Here is a 23,664-nt window from a genome sequence, read left to right as displayed (position 1 = left end):
AGGTAACACGAGAAATTGTGTAAAGTGTTAATATGTAGTAAAAACCTAAGAAAATCTCCCGTTTCCGTCATTTACTATCGAATCGACATAACGCCAGATCGTCACAGTGGTCGCTTTTCTCTCTGAAACGGTTACATTTATCGTCTGCAAGCCTTTGTCGCGTGATGCGGTATGCAGACACAGTACAAGCAGCACACTAGAACACAGAATATGAATCTACGTTGATGCAATCGGCCAGGAAGAAGAGCTACATTTCAAGTTTTAGTTATCGATTAATGAATTATTGGGCGATTTGGTGCCTTGGACCAGACCGAGGAACTTAAGATTTTGCATGAACCGAGGACTGGCAGCCAGGTAACACGAGAAATTGTGTAAAGTGTTAATATGTAGTAAAAACCTAAGAAAATTTCCCGTTTCCGTCATTTACTATCGAATCGACATAACGCCAGATCGTCACATTGGTCGCTTTTCTCTCTGAAACGGTTACATTTATCGTCTGCAAGCCCTTGTCGCGTGATGCGGTATGCAGACACAGTACAAGCAGCACACTAGAACACAGAATAAGAATCTACGTTGATGCAATCGGCCAGTAAGAAGAGCTACATTTCAAGTTTTAGTTATCGATTAATGAATTATTAGGCGGTTTGGTGCCTTGGACCAGACCGAGGACCTTAAGATTTTGCATGAACCGAGGACTGGCAGCCAGGTAACACGAGAAATTGTGTAAAGTGTTAATATGTAGTAAAAACCTAAGAAAATCTCCCGTTTCCGTCATTTACTATCGAATCGACATAACGCCAGATCGTCACAGTGGTCGCTTTTCTCTCTGAAACGGTTACATTTATCGTCTGGAAGCCCTTGTCGCGTAATGCGGTATGCATACACAGTACAAGCAGCACACTAGAACACAGAATAAGAATCTACGTTGATGCAATCGGCCAGTAAGAAGAGCTATATTTCAAGTTTTAGTTATCGATTAATGAATTATTGGGCGGTTTGGTGCCTTGGACCAGACCGAGGACCTTAAGATTTTGCATGAACCGAGGACTGGCAGCCAGGTAACACGAGAAATTGTGTAAAGTGTTAATATGTAGTAAAAACCTAAGAAAATCTCCCGTTTCCGTCATTTACTATCGAATCGACATGACGCCAAATCGTCACAGTGGTCGCTTTTCTCTCTGAAACGGTTACATTTATCGTCTGCAAGCCCTTGTCGCGTGATGCGGTATGCAGACACAGTACAAGCAGCACACTAGAACACAGAATAAGAATCTACGTTGATGCAATCGGCCAGTAAGAAGAGCTACATTTCAAGTTTTAGTTATCGATTAATGAGTTATTGGGCGGTTTGGTGCCTTGGACCAGACCGAGGACCTTAAGATTTTGCATGAACCGAGGACTGGCAGCCAGGTAACACGAGAAATTGTGTAAAGTGTTAATATGTAGTAAAAACCTAAGAAAATCTCCCGTTTCCGTCATTTACTATCGAATCGACATAACGCCAGATCGTCACAGTGGTCGCTTTTCTCTCTGAAACGGTTACATTTATCGTCTGCAAGCCCTTGTCGCGTGATGCGGTATGCAGAGTCACTACAAGCGGCATAGTAGAACACTGAAGAAGCATCTAAGTTTATGCAATCGCCCAGTAAGAAGAGCTACATTTCAAGTTTTAGTTATCGATTAATGAATTATTGGGCGGTTTGGTGCCTTGGACCAGACCGAGGACCTTACGATTTTGCATGAACCGAGGACTGGCAGCCAGGTAACACGAGAAATTGTGTAAAGTGTTAATATGTAGTAAAAACCTAAGAAAATCTCCCGTTTCCGTCATTTACTATCGAATCGACATAACGCCAGATCGTCACAGTGGTCGCTTTTCTCTCTGAAACGGTTACATTTATCGTCTGCAAGCCCTTGTCGCGTGATGCGGTATGCAGACACAGTACAAGCAGCACACTAGAACACAGAATAAGAATATACGTTGATGCAATCTGCCAGTAAGAAGAGCTACATTTCAAGTTTTAGTTATCGATTAATGAATTATTGGGCGGTTTGGTGCCTTGGACCAGACCGAGGACCTTAAGATTTTGCATGAACCGAGGACTGGCAGCCAGGTAACACGAGAAATTGTGTAAAGTGTTAATATGTAGTAAAAACCTAAGAAAATCTCCCGTTTCCGTCATTTACTATCGAATCGACATAACGCCAGATCGTCACAGTGGTCGCTTTTCTCTCTGAAACGGTTACATTTATCGTCTGCAAGCCCTTGTCGCGTGATGCGGTATGCAGACACAGTACAAGCAGCACACTAGAACACAGAATAAGAATCTACGTTGATGCAATCGGCCAGTAAGAAGAGCTACATTTCAAGTTTTAGTTATCGATTAATGAATTATTGGGCGGTTTGGTGCCTTGGACCAGACCGAGGACCTTAAGATTTTGCATGAACCGAGGACTGGCAGCCATTAACACGAGAAATTGTGTAAAGTGTTAATATGTAGTAAAAACCTAAGAAAATCTCCCGTTTCCGTCATTTACTATCGAATCGACATAACGCCAGATCGTCACATTGGTCGCTTTTCTCTCTGAAACGGTTACATTTATCGTCTGCAAGCCCTTGTCGCGTGATGCGGTATGCAGACACAGTACAAGCAGCACACTAGAACACAGAATAAGAATCTACGTTGATGCAATCGGCCAGTAAGAAGAGCTACATTTCAAGTTTTAGTTATCGATTAATGAATTATTGGGCGGTTTGGTGCCTTGGACCAGACAGAGGACCTTAAGATTTTGCATGAACCGAGGACTGGCAGCCAGGTAACACGAGAAATTGTGTAAAGTGTTAATATGTAGTAAAAACCTAAGAAAATCTCCCGTTTCCGTCATTTCCTATCGAATCGACATAACGCCAGATCGTCACAGTGGTCGCTTTTCTCTCTGAAACGGTTACATTTATCGTCTGCAAGCCCTTGTCGCGTGATGCGGTATGCAGACAGAGTACAAGCAGCACACTAGAACACAGAATAAGAATCTACGTTGATGCAATCGGCCAGGAGGAAGAGTTACATTTCAAGTTTTAGATATCGATTAATGAATTATTGGGCGGTTTGGTGCCTTGGACCAGACCGAGGACCTTAAGATATTGCATGAACCGAGGACTGGCAGCCAGGTAACACGAGAAATTGTGTAAAGTATTAATATGTAGTAAAAACCTAAGAAAATCTCCCGTTTCCGTCATTTACTATCGAATCGACATAACGCCAGATCGTCACAGTGGTCGCTTATCCCTCTGAAACGGTTACATTTATCGTCTGCAAGCCCTTGTCGCGTGATGCGGTATGCAGAGTCACTACAAGCGGCATAGTAGATCACTGAAGAAGCATCTAAGTTTATGCAATCGCCCAGTAAGAAGAGCTACATTTCAAGTTTTAGTTATCGATTAATGAATTATTAGGCGGTTTGGTGCCTTGGACCAGACCGAGGACCTTAAGATTTTGCATGAACCGAGGACTGGCAGCCAGGTAACACGAGAAATTGTGTAAAGTGTTAATATGTAGTAAAAACCTAAGAAAATTTCCCGTTTCCGTCATTAACTATCGAATCGACATAACGCCAGATCGTCACATTGGTCGCTTTTCTCTCTGAAACGGTTACATTTATCGTCTGCAAGCCCTTGTCGCGTGATGCGGTATGCAGACACAGTACAAGCAGCACACTAGAACTTAGAATAAGAATCTACGTTGATACAATCGGCCAGTAAGAAGAGCTACATTTCAAGTTTTAGTTATCGATTAATGAATTATTAGGCGATTTGGTGCCTTGGACCAGACCGAGGAACTTAAGATTTTGCATGAACCGAGGACTGGCAGCCAGGTAACACGAGAAATTGTGTAAAGTGTTAATATGTAGTAAAAACCTAAGAAAATTTCCCGTTTCCGTCATTTACTATCGAATCGACATAACGCCAGATCGTCACATTGGTCGCTTTTCTCTCTGAAACGGTTACATTTATCGTCTGCAAGCCCTTGTCGCGTGATGCGGTATGCAGACACAGTACAAGCAGCACACTAGAACACAGAATAAGAATCTACGTTGATGCAATCGGCCAGTAAGAAGAGCTACATTTCAAGTTTTAGTTATCGATTAATGAATTATTAGGCGGTTTGGTGCCTTGGACCAGACCGAGGACCTTAAGATTTTGCATGAACCGAGGACTGGCAGCCAGGTAACACGAGAAATTGTGTAAAGTGTTAATATGTAGTAAAAACCTAAGAAAATCTCCCGTTTCCGTCATTTACTATCGAATCGACATAACGCCAGATCGTCACAGTGGTCGCTTTTCTCTCTGAAACGGTTACATTTATCGTCTGGAAGCCCTTGTCGCGTAATGCGGTATGCATACACAGTACAAGCAGCACACTAGAACACAGAATAAGAATCTACGTTGATGCAATCGGCCAGTAAGAAGAGCTATATTTCAAGTTTTAGTTATCGATTAATGAATTATTGGGCGGTTTGGTGCCTTGGACCAGACCGAGGACCTTAAGATTTTGCATGAACCGAGGACTGGCAGCCAGGTAACACGAGAAATTGTGTAAAGTGTTAATATGTAGTAAAAACCTAAGAAAATCTCCCGTTTCCGTCATTTACTATCGAATCGACATGACGCCAAATCGTCACAGTGGTCGCTTTTCTCTCTGAAACGGTTACATTTATCGTCTGCAAGCCCTTGTCGCGTGATGCGGTATGCAGACACAGTACAAGCAGCACACTAGAACACAGAATAAGAATCTACGTTGATGCAATCGGCCAGTAAGAAGAGCTACATTTCAAGTTTTAGTTATCGATTAATGAGTTATTGGGCGGTTTGGTGCCTTGGACCAGACCGAGGACCTTAAGATTTTGCATGAACCGAGGACTGGCAGCCAGGTAACACGAGAAATTGTGTAAAGTGTTAATATGTAGTAAAAACCTAAGAAAATCTCCCGTTTCCGTCATTTACTATCGAATCGACATAACGCCAGATCGTCACAGTGGTCGCTTTTCTCTCTGAAACGGTTACATTTATCGTCTGCAAGCCCTTGTCGCGTGATGCGGTATGCAGAGTCACTACAAGCGGCATAGTAGAACACTGAAGAAGCATCTAAGTTTATGCAATCGCCCAGTAAGAAGAGCTACATTTCAAGTTTTAGTTATCGATTAATGAATTATTGGGCGGTTTGGTGCCTTGGACCAGACCGAGGACCTTACGATTTTGCATGAACCGAGGACTGGCAGCCAGGTAACACGAGAAATTGTGTAAAGTGTTAATATGTAGTAAAAACCTAAGAAAATCTCCCGTTTCCGTCATTTACTATCGAATCGACATAACGCCAGATCGTCACAGTGGTCGCTTTTCTCTCTGAAACGGTTACATTTATCGTCTGCAAGCCCTTGTCGCGTGATGCGGTATGCAGACACAGTACAAGCAGCACACTAGAACACAGAATAAGAATATACGTTGATGCAATCTGCCAGTAAGAAGAGCTACATTTCAAGTTTTAGTTATCGATTAATGAATTATTGGGCGGTTTGGTGCCTTGGACCAGACCGAGGACCTTAAGATTTTGCATGAACCGAGGACTGGCAGCCAGGTAACACGAGAAATTGTGTAAAGTGTTAATATGTAGTAAAAACCTAAGAAAATCTCCCGTTTCCGTCATTTACTATCGAATCGACATAACGCCAGATCGTCACAGTGGTCGCTTTTCTCTCTGAAACGGTTACATTTATCGTCTGCAAGCCCTTGTCGCGTGATGCGGTATGCAGACACAGTACAAGCAGCACACTAGAACACAGAATAAGAATCTACGTTGATGCAATCGGCCAGTAAGAAGAGCTACATTTCAAGTTTTAGTTATCGATTAATGAATTATTGGGCGGTTTGGTGCCTTGGACCAGACCGAGGACCTTAAGATTTTGCATGAACCGAGGACTGGCAGCCATTAACACGAGAAATTGTGTAAAGTGTTAATATGTAGTAAAAACCTAAGAAAATCTCCCGTTTCCGTCATTTACTATCGAATCGACATAACGCCAGATCGTCACATTGGTCGCTTTTCTCTCTGAAACGGTTACATTTATCGTCTGCAAGCCCTTGTCGCGTGATGCGGTATGCAGACACAGTACAAGCAGCACACTAGAACACAGAATAAGAATCTACGTTGATGCAATCGGCCAGTAAGAAGAGCTACATTTCAAGTTTTAGTTATCGATTAATGAATTATTGGGCGGTTTGGTGCCTTGGACCAGACAGAGGACCTTAAGATTTTGCATGAACCGAGGACTGGCAGCCAGGTAACACGAGAAATTGTGTAAAGTGTTAATATGTAGTAAAAACCTAAGAAAATCTCCCGTTTCCGTCATTTCCTATCGAATCGACATAACGCCAGATCGTCACAGTGGTCGCTTTTCTCTCTGAAACGGTTACATTTATCGTCTGCAAGCCCTTGTCGCGTGATGCGGTATGCAGACAGAGTACAAGCAGCACACTAGAACACAGAATAAGAATCTACGTTGATGCAATCGGCCAGGAGGAAGAGTTACATTTCAAGTTTTAGATATCGATTAATGAATTATTGGGCGGTTTGGTGCCTTGGACCAGACCGAGGACCTTAAGATATTGCATGAACCGAGGACTGGCAGCCAGGTAACACGAGAAATTGTGTAAAGTATTAATATGTAGTAAAAACCTAAGAAAATCTCCCGTTTCCGTCATTTACTATCGAATCGACATAACGCCAGATCGTCACAGTGGTCGCTTATCCCTCTGAAACGGTTACATTTATCGTCTGCAAGCCCTTGTCGCGTGATGCGGTATGCAGAGTCACTACAAGCGGCATAGTAGATCACTGAAGAAGCATCTAAGTTTATGCAATCGCCCAGTAAGAAGAGCTACATTTCAAGTTTTAGTTATCGATTAATGAATTATTGGGCGGTTTGGTGCCTTGGACCAGACCGAGGACCTTAAGATTTTGCATGAACCGAGGACTGGCAGCCAGGTAACACGAGAAATTGTGTAAAGTGTTAATATGTAGTAAAAACCTAATAAAATCTCCCGTTTCCGTCATTTACTATCGAATCGACATAACGCCAGATCGTCACAGTGGTCGCTTTTCTCTCTGAAACGGTTACATTTATCGTCTGCATGCCCTTGTCGCGTGATGCGGTATGCAGACACAGTACAAGCAGCACACTAGAACACAGAATAAGAATCTACGTTGATGCAATCGGCCAGTAAGAAGAGCTACATTTCAAGTTTTAGTTATCGATTAATGAATTATTGGGCAGTTTGGTGCCTTGGACCAGACCGAGGACCTTAAGATTTTGCATGAACCGAGGACTGGCAGCCAGGTAACACGAGAAATTGTGTAAAGTGTTAATATGTAGTAAAAACCTAAGAAAATCTCCCGTTTCCGTCATTTACTATCGAATCGACATAACGCCAGATCGTCACATTGGTCGCTTTTCTCTCTGAAACGGTTACATTTATCGTCTGCAAGCCCTTGTCGCGTGATGTTGTATGCAGACACAGTACAAGCAGCACACTACAACACAGAATAAGAATCTACGTTGATGCAATCGGCCACTAAGAAGAGCTACATTTCAAGTTTTAGTTATCGATTAAAGAATTATTGGGCGGTTTGGTGCCTTGGACCAGACCGAGGACCTTAAGATTTTGCATGAACCGAGGACTGGCAGCCAGGTAACACAAGAAATTGTGTAAAGTGTTAATATGTAGTAAAAACCTAAGAAAATTTCCCGTTTCCGTCATTTACTATCGAATCGACATAACGCCAGATCGTCACATTGGTCGCTTTTCTCTCTGAAACGGTTACATTTATCGTCTGCAAGCCCTTGTCGCGTGATGCGGTATGCAGACACAGTACAAGCAGCACACTAGAACACAGAATAAGAATCTACGTTGATGCAATCGGCCAGTAAGAAGAGCTACATTTCAAGTTTTAGTTATCGATTAATGAATTATTGGGCGGTTTGGTGCCTTGGACCGGACGGAGGACCTTAAGATTTTGCATGAACCGAGGACTGGCAGCCAGGTAACACGAGAAATTGTGTAAAGTGTTAATATGTAGTAAAAACCTAAGAAAATCTCCCGTTTCCGTCATTTACTATCGAATCGACATAACGCCAGATCGTCACATTGGTCGCTTTTCTCTCTGAAACGGTTACATTCATCGTCTGCAAGCCCTTGTCGCGTGATGCGGTATGCAGACACAGTACAAGCAGCACACTAGAACACAGAATAAGAATCTACGTTGATGCAATCGGCCAGTAAGAAGAGCTACATTTCAAGTTTTAGTTATCGATTAATGAATTATTGGGCGGTTTGGTGCCTTGGACCAGACCGAGGACCTTAAGATTTTGCATGGACCGAGGACTGGCAGCCACGTAACACGAGAAAATGTGGAAAGAGTTAATATGTAGTAAAAACCTAAGAAAATCTCCCGTTTCCGTCATTTACTATCGAATCGACATAACGCCAGATCGTCACAGTGGTCGCTTTTCTCTCTGAAACGGTTACATTTATCGTCTGCAAGCCCTTGTCGCGTGATGCGGTATGCAGAGTCACTACAAGCGGCATAGTAGAACACAGAATAAGAATCTACGTTGATGCAATCGGCCAGTAAGAAGAGCTACATTTCAAGTTTTAGTTATCGATTAATGAATTATTGGGCGGTTTGGTGCCTTGGACCAGACCGAGGACCTTAAGATTTTGCATGAACCGAGGACTGGCAGCCAGGTAACACGAGTAATTGTGTAAAGTGTTAATATGTAGTAAAAACCTAAGAAAATCTCCCGTTTCCGTCATTTACTATCGAATCGACATAACGCCAGATCGTCACAGTGGTCGCTTTTCTCTCTGAAACGGTTACATTTATCGTCTGCAAGCCCTTGTCGCGTGATGCGGTATGCAGAGTCACTACAAGCGGCATAGTAGAACACTGAAGAAGCATCTAAGTTTATGCAATCGCCCAGTAAGAAGAGCTACATTTCAAGTTTTAGTTATCGATTAATGAATTATTGGGCGGTTTGGTGCCTTGGACCAGACGGAGGACCTTAAGACTTTGCATGAACCGAGGACTGGCAGCCAGGTAACACGAGAAATTGTGTAAAGTGTTAATATGTAGTAAAAACCTAAGAAAATCTCCCGTTTCCGTCATTTACTATCGAATCGACATAACGCCAGATCGTCACAGTGGTCGCTTTTCTCTCTGAAACGGTTACATTTATCGTCTGCAAGCCCTTGTCGCGTGATGCGGTATGCAGACACAGTACAAGCAGCACACTAGAACACAGAATAAGAATCTACGTTGATGCAATCGGCCAGTAAGAAGAGCTACATTTCAAGTTTTAGTTATCGATTAATGAATTATTGGGCGGTTTGGTGCCTTGGACCAGACCGAGGACCTTAAGATTTTGCATGAACCGAGGACTGGCAGCCAGGTAACACGAGAAATTGTGTAAAGTGTTAATATGTAGTAAAAACCTAAGAAAATCTCCCGTTTCCGTCATTTACTATCGAATCGACATAACGCCAGATCGTCACAGTGGTCGCTTTTCTCTCTGAAACGGTTACATTTATCGTCTGCAAGCCCTTGTCGCGTGATGCGGTATGCAGAGTCACTACAAGCGGCATAGTAGAACACTGAAGAAGCATCTAAGTTTATGCAATCGCCCAGTAAGAAGAGCTACATTTCAAGTTTTAGTTATCGATTAATGAATTATTGGGCGGTTTGGTGCCTTGGACCAGACGGAGGACCTTAAGACTTTGCATGAACCGAGGACTGGCAGCCAGGTAACACGAGAAATTGTGTAAAGTGTTAATATGTAGTAAAAACCTAAGAAAATCTCCCGTTTCCGTCATTTACTATCGAATCGACATAACGCCAGATCGTCACATTGGTCGCTTTTCTCTCTGAAACGGTTACATTTATCGTCTGCAAGCCCTTGTCGCGTGATGCGGTATGCAGACACAGTACAAGCAGCACACTAGAACACAGAATAAGAATCTACGTTGATGCAATCGGCCAGTAAGAAGAGCTACATTTCAAGTTTTAGTTATCGATTAATGAATTATTGGGCGGTTTGGTGCCTTGGACCAGACCGAGGACCTTAAGATTTTGCATGAACCGAGGACTGGCAGCCAGGTAACACGAGAAATTGTGTAAAGTGTTAATATGTAGTAAAAACCTAAGAAAATCTCCCGTTTCCGTCATTTACTATCGAATCGACATAACGCCAGATCGTCACAGTGGTCGCTTTTCTCTCTGAAACGGTTACATTTATCGTCTGCAAGCCCTTGTCGCGTGATTCGGTATGCAGACACAGTACAAGCAGCACACTAGAACACAGAATAAGAATCTACGTTGATGCAATCGCCAGTAAGAAGAGCTACATTTCAAGTTTTAGTTATCGATTAATGAATTATTGGGCGGTTTGGTGCCTTGGACCAGACCGAGGACCTTAAGATTTTGCATGAACCGAGGACTGGCAGCCAGGTAACACGAGAAATTGTGTAAAGTGTTAATATGTAGTAAAAACCTAAGAAAATTTCCCGTTTCCGTCATTTACTATCGAATCGACATAACGCCAGATCGTCACATTGGTCGCTTTTCTCTCTGAAACGGTTACATTTATCGTCTGCAAGCCCTTGTCGCGTGATGCGGTATGCAGACACAGTACAAGCAGCACACTAGAACACAGAATAAGAATCTACGTTGATACAATCGGCCAGTAAGAAGAGCTACATTTCAAGTTTTAGTTATCGATTAATGAATTATTAGGCGGTTTGGTGCCTTGGACCAGACCGAGGACCTTAAGATTTTGCATGAACCGAGGACTGGCAGCGAGGTAACACGAGAAATTGTGTAAAGTGTTAATATGTAGTAAAAACCTAAGAAAATCTCCCGTTTCCGTCATTTACTATCGAATCGACATAACGCCAGATCGTCACAGTGGTCGCTTTTGTCTCTGAAACGGTTACATTTATCGTCTGCAAGCCCTTGTCGCGTAATGCGGTATGCAGACACAGTACAAGCAGCACACTAGAACACAGAATAAGAATCTACGTTGATGCAATCGGCCAGTAAGAAGAGCTACATTTCAAGTTTTAGTTATCGATTAATGAATTATTGGGCGGTTTGGTGCCTTGGACCAGACCGAGGACCTTAAGATTTTGCATGGACCGAGGACTGGCAGCCACGTAACACGAGAAAATGTGGAAAGAGTTAATATGTAGTAAAAACCTAAGAAAATCTCCCGTTTCCGTCATTTACTATCGAATCGACATAACGCCAGATCGTCACAGTGGTCGCTTTTCTCTCTGAAACGGTTACATTTATCGTCTGCAAGCCCTTGTCGCGTGATGCGGTATGCAGAGTCACTACAAGCGGCATAGTAGAACACAGAATAAGAATCTACGTTGATGCAATCGGCCAGTAAGAAGAGCTACATTTCAAGTTTTAGTTATCGATTAATGAATTATTGGGCGGTTTGGTGCCTTGGACCAGACCGAGGACCTTAAGATTTTGCATGAACCGAGGACTGGCAGCCAGGTAACACGAGAAATTGTGTAAAGTGTTAATATGTAGTAAAAACCTAAGAAAATCTCCCGTTTCCGTCATTTACTATCGAATCGACATAACGCCAGATCGTCACAGTGCTCGCTTTTCTCTCTGAAACGGTTACATTTATCGTCTGCAAGCCCTTGTCGCGTGATGCGGTATGCAGACACAGTACAAGCAGCACACTAGAACACAGAATAAGAATCTACGTTGATGCAATCGCCAGTAAGAAGAGCTACATTTCAAGTTTTAGTTATCGATTAATGAATTATTGGGCGGTTTGGTGCCTTGGACCAGACCGAGGACCTTAAGATTTTGCATGAACCGAGGACTGGCGGCCAGGTAACACGAGAAATTGTGTAAAGTGTTAATATGTAGTAAAAACCTAAGAAAATCTCCCGTTTCCGTCATTTACTATCGAATCGACATAACGCCAGATCGTCACAGTGGTCGCTTTTCTCTCTGAAACGGTTACATTTATCGTCTGCAAGCCCTTGTCGCGTGATGCGGTATGCAGAGTCACTACAAGCGGCATAGTAGAACACTGAAGAAGCATCTAAGTTTATGCAATCGCCCAGTAAGAAGAGCTACATTTCAAGTTTTAGTTATCGATTAATGAATTATTGGGCGGTTTGGTGCCTTGGACCAGACGGAGGACCTTAAGACTTTGCATGAACCGAGGACTGGCAGCCAGGTAACACGAGAAATTGTGTAAAGTGTTAATATGTAGTAAAAACCTAAGAAAATCTCCCGTGCCCGTCATTTACTATCGAATCGACATAACGCCAGATCGTCACATTGGTCGCTTTTCTCTCTGAAACGGTTACATTTATCGTCTGCAAGCCCTTGTCGCGTGATGCGGTATGCAGACACAGTACAAGCAGCACACTAGAACACAGAATAAGAATCTACGTTGATGCAATCGGCCAGTAAGAAGAGCTACATTTCAAGTTTTAGTTATCGATTAATGAATTATTGGGCGGTTTGGTGCCTTGGACCAGACCGAGGACCTTAAGATTTTGCATGAACCGAGGACTGGCAGCCAGGTAACACGAGAAATTGTGTAAAGTGTTAATATGTAGTAAAAACCTAAGAAAATCTCCCGTTTCCGTCATTTACTATCGAATCGACATAACGCCAGATCGTCACAGTGGTCGCTTTTCTCTCTGAAACGGTTACATTTATCGTCTGCAAGCCCTTGTCGCGTGATTCGGTATGCAGACACAGTACAAGCAGCACACTAGAACACAGAATAAGAATCTACGTTGATGCAATCGCCAGTAAGAAGAGCTACATTTCAAGTTTTAGTTATCGATTAATGAATTATTGGGCGGTTTGGTGCCTTGGACCAGACCGAGGACCTTAAGATTTTGCATGAACCGAGGACTGGCAGCCAGGTAACACGAGAAATTGTGTAAAGTGTTAATATGTAGTAAAAACCTAAGAAAATTTCCCGTTTCCGTCATTTACTATCGAATCGACTTAACGCCAGATCGTCACAAAGGTCGCTTTTGTCTCTGAAACGGTTACATTTATCGTCTGCAAGCCCTTGTCGCGTAATGCGGTATGCAGACACAGTACAAGCAGCACACTAGAACACAGAATAAGAATCTACGTTGATGCAATCGGCCAGTAAGAAGAGCTACATTTCAAGTTTTAGTTATCGATTAATGAATTATTGGGCGGTTTGGTGCCTTGGACCAGACCGAGGACTTTAAGATTTTGCATGAACCGAGGACTGGCAGCCAGGTAACACGAGAAATTGTGTAAAGTGTTAATATGTAGTAAAAACCTAAGAAAAACTCCCGTTTCCGTCATTTACTATCGAATCGACATAACGCCAGATCGTCACAGTGGTCGTTTTTCTCTCTGAAACGGTTACATTTAGCGTCTGCAGCTCTTGTCGCGTGATGCGGTATGCAGACACAGTACAAGCAGCACACTAGAACACAGAATAAGAATCTACGTTGATGCAATCGGCCAGTAAGAAGAGCTACATTTCAAGTTTTAGTTATCGATTAATGAATTATTGGGCGGTTTGGTGCCTTGGACCAGACCGAGGACCTTAAGATTTTGCATGAACCGAGGACTGGCAGCCAGGTAACACGAGAAATTGTGTAAAGTGTTAATATGTAGTAAAAACCTAAGAAAATCTCCCGTTTCCGTCATTTACTATCGAATCGACATAACGCCAGATCGTCACAGTGGTCGCTTTTCTCTCTGAAACTGTTACATTTATCGTCTGCAAGCCCTTGTCGCGTGATGCGGTATGCAGAGTCACTACAAGCGGCATAGTAGAACACAGAATAAGAATCAACGTTGATGCAATCGGCCAGTAAGAAGAGCTACATTTCAAGATTTAGTTATCGATTAATGAGTTATTGGGCGGTTTGGTGCCTTGGACCAGACCGAGGACCTTAAGATTTTGCATGAACCGAGGACTGGCAGCCAGGTAACACGAGAAATTGTGTAAAGTGTTAATATGTAGTAAAAACCTAAGAAAATCTCCCGTTTCCGTCATTTACTATCGAATCGACATAACGCCAGATCGTCACAGTGGTCGCTTTTCTCTCTGAAACGGTTACATTTATCGTCTGCAAGCCTTTGTCGCGTGATGCGGTATGCAGACACAGTACAAGCAGCACACTAGAACACAGAATAAGAATCTACGTTGATGCAATCGGCCAGTAAGAAGAGCTACATTTCAAGTTTTAGTTATCGATTAATGAATTATTAGGCGGTTTGGTGCCTTGGACCAGACCGAGGACCTTAAGATTTTGCATGAACCGAGGACTGGCAGCCAGGTAACACGAGAAATTGTGTAAAGTGTTAATATGTAGTAAAAACCTAAGAAAATCTCCCGTTTCCGTCATTTACTATCGAATCGACATAACGCCAGATCGTCACAGTGGTCGCTTTTCTCTCTGAAACGGTTACATTTATCGTCTGCAAGCCCTTGTCGCGTAATGCGGCATGCATACACAGTACAAGCAGCACACTAGAACACAGAATAAGAATCTACGTTGATGCAATCGGCCAGTAAGAAGAGCTACATTTCAAGTTTTAGTTATCGATTAATGAATTATTGGGCGGTTTGGTGCCTTGGACCAGACCGAGGACCTTAAGATTTTGCATGAACCGAGGACTGGCAGCCAGGTAACACGAGAAATTGTGTAAAGTGTTAATATGTAGTAAAAACCTAAGAAAATCTCCCGTTTCCGTCATTTACTATCGAATCGACATAACGCCAGATCGTCACATTGGTCGCTTTTCTCTCTGAAACGGTTACATTTATCGTCTGCAAGCCCTTGTCGCGTGATGCTGTATGCAGACACAGTACAAGCAGCACACTAGAACACAGAATAAGAATCTACGTTGATGCAATCGGCCAGTAAGAAGAGCTACATTTCAAGTTTTAGTTATCGATTAATGAATTATTGGGCGGTTTGGTGCCTTGGACCAGACCGAGGACCTTAAGATTTTGCATGAACCGAGGACTGGCAGCCAGGTAACACGAGAAATTGTGTAAAGTGTTAATATGTAGTAAAAACCTAAGAAAATCTCCCGTTTCCGTCATTTACTATCGAATCGACATAACGCTAGATCGTCACAGTGGTCGCTTTTCTCTCTGAAACGGTTACATTTATCGTCTGCAAGCCCTTGTCGCGTAATGCGGTATGCATACACAGTACAAGCAGCACACTAGAACACAGAATAAGAATCTACGTTGATGCAATCGGCCAGTAAGAAGAGCTACATTTCAAGTTTTAGTTATCGATTAATGAATTATTGGGCGGTTTGGTGCCTTGGACCAGACCGAGGACCTTATGATTTTGCATGAACCGATGACTGGCAGCCAGGTAACACGAGAAATTGTGTAAAGTGTTAATATGTAGTAAAAACCTAAGAAAATCTCCCGTTTCCGTCATTTACTATCGAATCGACATAACGCCAGATCGTCACAGTGGTCGCTTTTCTCTCTGAAACGGTTACATTTATCGTCTGCAAGCCCTTGTCGCGTGATGCGGTATGCAGACACAGTACAAGCAGCACACTAGAACACAGAATAAGAATCTACGTTGATGCAATCGGCCAGTAAGAAGAGCTACATTTCAAGTTTTAGTTATCGATTAATGAATTATTGGGCGGTTTGGTGCCTTGGACCAGAGCGAGGACCTTAAGATTTTGCATGAACCGAGGACTGGCAGCCAGGTAACACGATAAATTGTGTAAAGTGTTAATATGTAGTAAAAACCTAAGAAAATCTCCCGTTTCCGTCATTTACTATCGAATCGACATAACGCCAGATCGTCACAGTGGTCGTTTTTCTCTCTGAAACGGTTACATTTATCGTCTGCAGCCCTTGTCGCGTGATGCGGTATGCAGACACAGTACAAGCAGCACACTAGAACACAGAATAAGAATCTACGTTGATGCAATCGGCCAGGAAGAAGAGCTACATTTCAAGTTTTAGTTATCGATTAATGAATTATTGGGCGGTTTGGTGCCTTGGACCAGACCGAGGACCTTAAGATTTTGCATGAACCGAGGACTGGCAGCCAGGTAACACGAGAAATTGTGTAAAGTGTTAATATGTAGTAAAAACCTAAGAAAATCTCCCGTTTCCGTCATTTACTATCGAATCGACATAACGCCAGATCGTCACAGTGGTCGCTTTTCTCTCTGAAACGGTTACATTTATCGTCTGCAAGCCCTTGTCGCGTGATGCGGTATGCAGAGTCACTACAAGCGGCATAGTAGAACACTGAAGAAGCATCTAAGTTTATGCAATCGCCCAGTAAGAAGAGCTGCAGTTCAAGTTTCAGTTATCGATTAATGAATTATTGGGCGGTTTGGTGCCTTGGACCAGACCGAGGACCTTAAGATTTTGCATGAACCGAGGACTGGCAGCCAGGTAACACGAGAAATTGTGTAAAGTGTTAATATGTAGTAAAAACCTAAGAAAATCTCCCGTTTCCGTCATTTACTATCGAATCGACATAACGCCAGATCGTCACATTGGTCGCTTTTCTCTCTGAAACGGTTACATTTATCGTCTGCAAGCCCTTGTCGCGTGATGCTGTATGCAGACACAGTACAAGCAGCACACTAGAACACAGAATAAGAATCTACGTTGATGCAATCGGCCAGTAAGAAGAGCTACATTTCAAGTTTTAGTTATCGATTAATGAATTATTGGGCGGTTTGGTGCCTTGGACCAGAGCGAGGACCTTAAGATTTTGCATGAACCGAGGACTGGCAGCCAGGTAACACGAGAAATTGTGTAAAGTGTTAATATGTAGTAAAAACCTAAGAAAATCTCCCGTTTCCCTCATTTACTATCGAATCGACATAACGCCAGATCGTCACAGTGGTCGTTTTTCTCTCTGAAACGGTTACATTTATCGTCTGCAGCCCTTGTCGCGTGATGCGGTATGCAGACACAGTACAAGCAGCACACTAGAACACAGAATAAGAATCTACGTTGATGCAATCGGCCAGTAAGAAGAGCTATATTTCAAGTTTTAGTTATCGATTAATGAATTATTGGGCGGGATGGTGCCTTGGACCAGACCGAGGACCTTAAGATTTTGCATGAACCGAGGACTGGCAGCCAGGTAACACGAGAAATTGTGTAAAGTGTTAATATGTAGTAAAAACCTAAGAAAATCTCCCGTTTCCGTCATTTACTATCGAATCGACATGACGCCAAATCGTCACAGTGGTCGCTTTTCTCTCTGAAACGGTTACATTTATCGTCTGCAAGCCCTTGTCGCGTGATGCGGTATGCAGACACAGTACAAGCAGCACACTAGAACACAGAATAAGAATCTACGTTGATGCAATCGGCCAGTAAGAAGAGCTACATTTCAAGTTTTAGTTATCGATTAATGAGTTATTGGGCGGTTTGGTGCCTTGGACCAGACCGAGGACCTTAAGATTTTGCATGAACCGAGGACTGGCAGCCAGGTAACACGAGAAATTGTGTAAAGTGTTAATATGTAGTAAAAACCTAAGAAAATCTCCCGTTTCCGTCATTTACTATCGAATCGACATAACGCCAGATCGTCACAGTGGTCGCTTTTCTCTCTGAAACGGTTACATTTATCGTCTGCAAACCTTTGTCGCGTGATGCGGTATGCAGACACAGTACAAGCAGCACACTAGAACACACAATAAGAATCTACGTTGATGCAATCGGCCAGGAAGAAGAGCTACATTTCAAGTTTTAGTTATCGATTAACGAATTATTGGGCGATTTGGTGCCTTGGACCAGACCGAGGACTTTAAGATTTTGCATGAACCGAGGACTGGCAGCCAGGTAACACGAGAAATTGTGTAAAGTGTTAATATGTAGTAAAAACCTAAGAAAATCACCCGTTTCCGTCATTTACTATCGAATCGACATAACGCCAGATCGTCACAGTGGTCGCTTTTCTCTCTGAAACGGTTACATTTATCGTCTGCAAGCCCTTGTCGCGTGATGCGGTATGCTGACACAGTACAAGCAGCACACTAGAACACAGAATAAGAATCTACGTTGATGCAATCGGCCAGTAAGAAGAGCTACATTTCAAGTTTTAGTTATCGATTAATGAATTATTGGGCGGTTTGGTGCCTTGGACCAGACCGAGGACCTTAAGATTTTGCATGAACCGAGGACTGGCAGCCAGGTAACACGAGAAATTGTGTAAAGTGTTAATATGTAGTAAAAACCTAAGAAAATCTCCCGTTTCCGTCATTTACTATCGAATCGACATAACGCCAGATCGTCACAGTGGTCGCTTTTCTCTCTGAAACGGTTACATTTATCGTCTGCAAGCCCTTGTCGCGTGATGCGGTATGCAGACACAGTACAAGCAGCACACTAGAACACAGAATAAGAATATACGTTGATGCATTCTGCCAGTAAGAAGAGCTACATTTCAAGTTTTAGTTATCGATTAATGAATTATTGGGCGGTTTGGTGCCTTGGACCAGACCGAGGACCTTAAGATTTTGCATGAACCGAGGACTGGCAGCCAGGTAACACGAGAAATTGTGTAAAGTGTTAATATGTAGTAAAAACCTAAGAAAATCTCCCGTTTCCGTCATTTACTATCGAATCGACATAACGCCAGATCGTCACAGTGGTCGCTTTTCTCTCTGAAACGGTTACATTTATCGTCTGCAAGCCCTTGTCGCGTGATGCGGTATGCAGACACAGTACAAGCAGCACACTAGAACACAGAATAAGAATCTACGTTGATGCAATCGGCCAGTAAGAAGAGCTACATTTCAAGTTTTAGTTATCGATTAATGAATTATTGGGCGGTTTGGTGCCTTGGACCAGACCGAGGACCTTAAGATTTTGCATGAACCGAGGACTGGCAGCCATTAACACGAGAAATTGTGTAAAGTGTTAATATGTAGTAAAAACCTAAGAAAATCTCCCGTTTCCGTCATTTACTATCGAATCGACATAACGCAAGATCGTCACATTGGTCGCTTTTCTCTCTGAAACGGTTACATTTATCGTCTGCAAGCCCTTGTCGCGTGATGCGGTATGCAGACACAGTACAAGCAGCACACTAGAACACAGAATAAGAATCTACGTTGATGCAATCGGCCAGTAAGAAGAGCTACATTTCAAGTTTTAGTTATCGATTAATGAATTATTGGGCGGTTTGGTGCCTTGGACCAGACAGAGGACCTTAAGATTTTGCATGAACCGAGGACTGGCAGCCAGGTAACACGAGAAATTGTGTAAAGTGTTAATATGTAGTAAAAACCTAAGAAAATCTCCCGTTTCCGTCATTTCCTATCGAATCGACATAACGCCAGATCGTCACAGTGGTCGCTTTTCTCTCTGAAACGGTTACATTTATCGTCTGCAAGCCCTTGTCGCGTGATGCGGTATGCAGACAGAGTACAAGCAGCACACTAGAACACAGAATAAGAATCTACGTTGATGCAATCGGCCAGGAGGAAGAGTTACATTTCAAGTTTAAGATATCGATTAATGAATTATTGGGCGGTTTGGTGCCTTGGACCAGACCGAGGACCTTAAGATATTGCATGAACCGAGGACTGGCAGCCAGGTAACACGAGAAATTGTGTAAAGTATTAATATGTAGTAAAAACCTAAGAAAATCTCCCGTTTCCGTCATTTACTATCGAATCGACATAACGCCAGATCGTCACAGTGGTCGCTTATCCCTCTGAAACGGTTACATTTATCGTCTGCAAGCCCTTGTCGCGTGATGCGGTATGCAGAGTCACTACAAGCGGCATAGTAGATCACTGAAGAAGCATCTAAGTTTATGCAATCGCCCAGTAAGAAGAGCTACATTTCAAGTTTTAGTTATCGATTAATGAATTATTGGGCGGTTTGGTGCCTTGGACCAGACCGAGGACCTTAAGATTTTGCATGAACCGAGGACTGGCAGCCAGGTAACACGAGAAATTGTGTAAAGTGTTAATATGTAGTAAAAACCTAAGAAAATCTCCCGTTTCCGTCATTTACTATCGAATCGACATAACGCCAGATCGTCACAGTGCTCGCTTTTCTCTCTGAAACGGTTACATTTATCGTCTGGAAGCCCTTGTCGCGTGATGCGGTATGCTGACACAGTACAAGCAGCACACTAGACCACAGAAAAAGAATCTACGTTGATGCAATCGGCCAGTTAGAAGAGTTACATTTCAAGTTTTAGTTATCGATTAATGAATTATTGGGCGGTTTGGTGCATTGGACCAGACCGAGGACCTTAAGATTTTGCATGAACCGAGGACTGGCAGCCAGGTAACACGAGAAATTGTGTAAAGTGTTAATATGTAGTAAAAACCTAAGAAAATCTCCCGTTTCCGTCATTTACTATCGAATCGACATAACGCCAGATCGTCACAGTGGTCGCTTTTCTCTCTGAAACGGTTACATTTATCGTTTGGAAGCCCTTGTCGCGTGATGCGGTATGCAGACACAGTACAAGCAGCACACTAGAAGACAGAACAAGAATCTACGTTGATGCAATCGGCCAGTAAGAAGAGCTACATTTCAAGTTTTAGTTATCGATTAATGAATTATTGGGCGGTTTGGTGCCTTGGACCAGACCGCGGACCTTAAGATTTTGCATGAACCGAGGACTGACAGCCAGGTAACACGAGAAATTGTGTAAAGTGTTAATATGTAGTAAAAACCTAAGAAAATCTCCCGTTTCCGTCATTTACTATCGAATCGACATGACGCCAGATCGTCACAGTGCTCGCTTTTCTCTCTGAAACGGTTACATTTATCATCTAACGGCCCTTGTCGCGTAATGCGGTATGCAGACACAGTACAAGCAGCACACTAGAACACAGAATAAGAATCTACGTTGATGCAATCGGCCAGTAAGAAGAGCTACATTTCAAGTTTTTGTTCTCGATTAATGAATTATTGGGCGGTTTGGTGCCTTGGACCAGACCGAGGACCTTAAGATTTTGCATGAACCGAGGACTGGCAGCCAGGTAACACGAGAAATTGTGTAAAGTGTTAATATGTAGTAAAAACCTAAGAAAATCTCCCGTTTCCGTCATTTTCTATCGAATCGACATAACGCCAGATCGTCACAGTGCTCGCTTTTCTCTCTGAAACGGTTACATTTATCGTCTGCAAGCCCTTGTCGCGTGATGCGGTATGCAGACACAGTACAAGCAGCACACTAGACCACAGAATAAGAATTCACGTTGATGCAATCGGCCAGGAAGAAGAGTTACATTTCAAGTTTTAGTTATCGATTAATGAATTATTGGGCGGTTTGGTGCATTGGACCAGACCGAGGACCTTAAGATTTTGCATGAACCGAGGACTGGCAGCCAGGTAACACGAGAAATTGTGTAAAGTGTTAATATGTAGTAAAAACCTAAGAAAATCTCCCGTTTCCGTCATTTACTATCGAATCGACATAACGCCAGATCGTCACAGTGGTCGCTTTTCTCTCTGAAACGGTTACATTTATCGTCTGGAAGCCCTTGTCGCGTGATGCGGTATGCAGACACAGTACAAGCAGCACACTAGAACACAGAACAAGAATCTACGTTGAAGCAATCGGCCAGTAAGAAGAGCTACATTTCAAGTTTTAGTTATCGATTAATGAATTATTGGGCGGTTTGGTGCCTTGGACCAGACCGCGGACCTTAAGATTTTGCATGAACCGAGGACTGACAGCCAGGTAACACGAGAAATTGTGTAAAGTGTTAATATGTAGTAAAAACCTAAGAAAATCTCCCGTTTCCGTCATTTACTATCGAATCGACATGACGCCAGATCGTCACAGTGCTCGCTTTTCTCTCTGAAACGGTTACATTTATCATGTAACGGCCCTTGTCGTGTAATGCGGTATGCAGACACAGTACAAGCAGCACACTAGAACACAGAATAAGAATCTACGTTGATGCAATCGGCCAGTAAGAAGAGCTACATTTCAAGTTTTTGTTATCGATTAATGAATTATTGGGCGGTTTGGTGCCTTGGACCAGACCGAGGACCTTAAGATTTTGCATGAACCGAGGACTGGCAGCCAGGTAACACGAGAAATTGTGTAAAGTGTTAATATGTAGTAAAAACCTAAGAAAATCTCCCGTTACCGTCATTTTATATCGAATCGACATAACGCCAGATCGTCACAGTTCTCGCTTTTCTCTCTGAAACGGTTACATTTATCGTCTGCAAGCCCTTGTCGCGTGATGCGGTATGCAGACACAGTACAAGCAGCACACTAGACCACAGAATAAGAATCTACGTTGATGCAATCGGCCAGGAAGAAGAGATACATTTCAAGCTTTAGTTATCGATTAATGAATTAATGGGAGGTTTGGTGCATTGGACCAGACCGAGGACCTTAAGATTTTTCATGAACCGAGGACTGGCAGCCAGGTAACACGAGAAATTGTGTAAAGTGTTAATATGTAGTAAAAACCTAAGAAAATCTCCCGTTTCCGTCATTTACTATCGAATCGACATAACGCCAGATCGTCACATTGGTCGCTTTTCTCTCTGAAACGGTTACATTTATCGTCTGCAAGCCCTTGTCGCGTCATGCGGGATGCAGACACAGTACAAGCAGCACACTAGAACACAGAATAAGAATCTACGTTGATGCAATCGGCCAGGAGGAAGAGTTACATTTCAAGTTTTAGTTATCGATTAATGAATTATTGGGCGGTTTGGTGCCTTGGACCAGACCGAGGACCTTAAGATTTTGCATGAACCGAGGACTGGCAGCCAGGTAACACGAGAAATTGTGTAAAGTGTTAATATGTAGTAAAAACCTAAGAAAATCTCCCGTTTCCGTCATTTACTATCGAATCGACATAACGCCAGATCGTCACAGTGGTCGCTTTTCTCTCTGAAACGGTTACATTTATCGTCTGCAAGCCCTTGTCGCGTGATGCGGTATGCTGACACAGTACAAGCAGCACACTAGACCACAGAAAAAGAATCTACGTTGATGCAATCGGCCAGGAAGAAGAGTTACTTTTCAAGTTTTAGTTATCGATTAATGAATTATTGGGCGGTTTGGTGCATTGGACCAGACCGAGGACCTTAAGATTTTGCATGAACCGAGGACTGGCAGCCAGGTAACACGAGAAATTGTGTAAAGTGTTAATATGTAGTAAAAACCTAAGAAAATCTCTCGTTTCCTTCATTTACTATCGAATCGACATAACGCCAGATCGTCACAGTGGTCGCTTTTCTCTCTGAAACGGTTACATTTATCGTCTGCAAGCCCTTGTCGCGTGACGCGGTATGCAGACACAGTACAAGCAGCACACTAGAACACAGAATAAGAATCTACGTTGATGCAATCGGCCAGTAAGAAGAGCTACATTTCAAGTTTTAGTTATCGATTAATGAATTATTGGGCGGTTTGGTGCCTTGGACCAGACAGAGGACCTTAAGATTTTGCATGAACCGAGGACTGGCAGCCAGGTAACACGAGAAATTGTGTAAAGTGTTAATATGTAGTAAAAACCTAAGAAAATCTCCCGTTTCCGTCATTTACTATCGAATCGACAT

This window comes from Schistocerca cancellata, chromosome 11 (assembly GCF_023864275.1).
Source record: "Schistocerca cancellata isolate TAMUIC-IGC-003103 chromosome 11, iqSchCanc2.1, whole genome shotgun sequence".
Classification (NCBI taxonomy): Eukaryota; Metazoa; Arthropoda; class Insecta; order Orthoptera; family Acrididae; genus Schistocerca; species Schistocerca cancellata.
The sequence above is the reverse complement of the archived record's forward strand: the minus strand, read 5'-3'. Positions refer to the sequence as shown.